Raw genomic sequence first — 3,591 nt, 5'->3', positions numbered from 1 at the left:
AATTATCTTTGTTGTAAGACCACAGCCATGATTAAATAAGACTTGAATATAAAAATGCAGGTTTACTTGCATCAGATGAATTCTTGTGAACATATGAGGTTATATCACTCCTATTTTTACTGCATTTAGGATTGTTGAGTGGTAGTAATTTTTTCAATTTAAAACTGACTTATTTTTATCTTTCTAGGAGGCTTTTGCCAATTAGGTGACAGATTTTTTTGTTTGTTGTTTTGTTTTTGTTTTTGTTTTTGAGAGAGAGAGAGAGCAAGAGTGAGAGAGAGAATGAAGTCGGGGAGAGAACCCAGATGTTAGAAACTGGCCCAAGCAGTCAGCTTCTCATAAAGGACCATCCTGACAGTTTGACTGTAAAAAAGGCACCCCGTTGAGCACTACATGTTCCAGGAAATGGCTGGCCACGGAAAACCTTCTGTTCCTAGCATTCATTTCCAGAATGTCCCCAGACTGCTTGTTTGCTCCCTCCCAGCCAACCAAGGGCAGTCAAATGTACCTGAAGATCAATTAGAAAGTCATCCTGGCTTCCAGAAATCTCACCTTTATGGAACCCTCAGCAGTCAGAGGCTGTCTCAGCCTATCCTTTTTTATTCTATAAAAATCACTCTCCTCTCTAACACCCGGGAACCCTGCTGAAACGAAAGTGACAGCAGATGGGTTCCCTCGCCATCAATTTATGAATAAACAGCCTTTGTTCATTTTGTCTCAAACTTAGTTTTGTCTTTGACAGATGTAACCATGACTTAAAGCAATACCTTGCTTGTAGAACAAGTATTTACTTATTCAACAAATATCTACTAAGTACCTACTAAGTGCCAGGCACTATTCTCAGCACTGAGGCATAAGATACGTAATTTGTCATTGGTTACTCACTTCTTGTGAATCCAAGGGCTCCATAAATAGTAGTCATTTATTATTAACAATCCTTTGTGAGATAAAAACCTGCTTTTTATAGTTTACAGAGAAGTAGCTTTTCTTTTATAATTGTAACTGCAACCAAATAGTTCAACATGATATCATAGCCCACTTGTGATACGGGAGTACCGGGAAGGGAAGAGCGTGGTCCCTTTAAATGATACGGAAGTGGGGAAGGGAAGTGAGGGGTAGAGGAAGGTGGGTCCCTGGCTAGGGCTCCACCCCCATGAATCTAGGTGAGGACAGGCGCTCCTGCTTTCCCGCCCAAATGTTGCATTTTCCAAGCCTACCCTTGCCGGCCACGCCCCCAACCTGGGCCTATAAAAACCGCCCCCCCACCCCCCGCAGGCCCTAGCCCGCAGACACACTGAAGTCGCTAGACGTCGTGAGGAACACATCCGGGGAAGAAGACACAGGTGGCTGGTCATCGAGAGCCCGCTGGGGGAAGAGCACACAGACAGGCACCGGCAGGCCATTGACCAGCGGGACAAGGTGGAGTTTGGCTGGGGCAGTGGGAGGAGAGCTGGGGCCGCCGAGCTGCCCTACTCCAGGGGAAAACCATCTCCCTTCTCGTTCCCCTATCACCGGAGAGCTACTTCCACTCGATACAACTTTGCACTCATTCTCCAAGCCACGTGTGACCAATTTTTCTGGTACACCAAGGCAAGAAATCCGGGGATACAGAAAGCCCTCTGTCCTTGCCATAAGGTAGAGGGTCCAATTGAGCTAACACAAGCTGCCTGTAGACGGCAAACTAAGAGAGCACCCAGTAACACGCCCGCTGGGGCTTCAGGAGCACACACGTCCACTGGGGCTTCGGGAGCTGTAAACAGTCACCCCTAGTTGTCGTGGGGTCGGAGCCCCACAGCCTGCCTGTCTGTATGCTCCTCTAGAGGTCTGAGCAGCGGGGCGCTGAAGAAACGAGCCACACTCCCATCACACGCCCTGAGAGGGGGACAAGGGAACCTGTCCCGTTTCACCTGTGATAAAGTTATTATTGTTGTAATTTTAACTTATAGAACTATAATATAATGGTACAATGATATATATTGACAACATTCCTCTTTCACCCACATTTTGTATCTGTGTTCAAGATTAAATGAAAAAGGATATTCTCAAAAAGCTAGCAAAACCAAAAGCAAGACGTTATGCCAAATATAAACATATTTCTGTTTAGCAAATAGCAGGAGTGTATAAAACATTTCTCTTTTCACATAACAGAATGTTCTATGCTTACTGTATTAGTTAACAAATTCAAGTCTGTTTATTTTGTTTGAAATTCCACTTCATCCATAAATTACAGCATTACACAATAACACCAGAAGGACAATATCACCATTGTTTGCTGTTACAATCATCTCAGCCCACAAAATGCTTCCCATTGTCAGCTTGCTGTCATCAAGCTATTGTTGTTTTCCTCTTTCTGGGGTCTTGTATTAATATCATTCAAATTATTTAGACACTCAACAGTGTTTTTGCTATCAGTGCAAACCTCTAAAGAGCTGGAGCCCCAGCTTGATGACCAAATAACCCTTGACTATTTATCTTTCCTTAAGTCATTATTTCCTGAGGCCCTGGAGAAGCTGTGTTGCCGTGTGTGCACTGCAGGGACGGGGAGCTTCTCCTGCCGGAGCTGGTTTGTTCCACTGGACGATGAGCCCTTTTCTGCTTGGCTCTCTGTATGGGCACATACACAATGAAGCGGTTTAGGGAAGAGGGGTGATGTGGTGGGTCATTGATAACAACAATCCCCAAACTTCTTAAAGAATTGTTGAGCCTCCTAAAAATGTGTTGTCTTTATGAATTATCCTTAACCCTTTTTAATTGCATAAAAACTTCAGGCACTTGAAAAAAATTAAAAGATGAAAAGTAAGTCTCTCTCTCTAGTATCCCTCTTCTCCTTTGTAGAATTACATCCTTTTATTCACTCTGCCACTATTTATTATATGCCTCCTGTGTGTAAGACATAGTGTTAGTCATTGGAAATACGGAAATGAATGGGACAGACACACTTCTTGCCCTCATGGAACTTAGGGCCTAATGGGAGATACAATGTTATGGTTGTTTCTAGTGTTTTGTTTTTTTTTTAAGAATATGTTCTACATTTTAAGAATATGTAATATGTATTCTCTCCCATTTTTAAAAAACATAAATGGTGATTTACTATGTGTACACTTTTTGGTTTTGCATTATTCTTTTAACAGTATGTAGAGGATGCATTTTCTACTGTATAGCATACTTTCCCCCTTAAATAGCACTTTGATTTTATTTTGGTGAAATCACGACTTTCTAATTTTGCATACTTCTTGTGGGATTGTAAATCAGGTCCCCTGTCCTCAAGTAGCCAATGGTTAGGTATGCAACCCAGCTTATTTCTCTCTAGACTGAATCTCAACCAGATCCAGAGTTACTCAGGATCAGAACAATATTTGAAAGGCATTACCAGAATCCAGACAAGATGATGGAGCAATACCTGATGCCCAGTGGTCTAGGGTAGCCGATTCCTGTTCTGCTCTCCAGCCTCCTGTCCATTCTGTGGATCAACTCGTATTGCTCCAATTCATTTTGTTTTGCTTGCATAAGCCAGAATTAACTTCTGTTGCTTGTAAACAAAGAGAGTTAACCAAAGACATACAGTATATCAGAGTATAGAGACCTACTTTA

At 42.5% G+C, this 3,591-nt stretch overlaps 1 long non-coding RNA gene across 1 annotated transcript in view; it reads left to right on the top strand.

Moving 5' to 3' along the window:
- Positions 1-1,097: 1,097 nt before the first annotated feature.
- The window catches only part of LOC129058552 (uncharacterized), a 71,438-nt gene continuing 68,944 nt past the window's right edge, over positions 1,098-3,591 (top strand). Inside the window, exon 1 of the long non-coding RNA XR_008523722.2 lies at positions 1,098-1,419. This is a non-coding gene — a long non-coding RNA (uncharacterized LOC129058552). The remainder of the gene's footprint in view (positions 1,420-3,591) is intronic.

The sequence above is a fragment of the Pongo abelii genome, chromosome 2 (genome assembly GCF_028885655.2).
Source record: "Pongo abelii isolate AG06213 chromosome 2, NHGRI_mPonAbe1-v2.0_pri, whole genome shotgun sequence".
In the NCBI taxonomy this organism is placed as follows: Eukaryota; Metazoa; Chordata; class Mammalia; order Primates; family Hominidae; genus Pongo; species Pongo abelii.
This window is presented reverse-complemented; position numbering and strand designations above follow the sequence as displayed.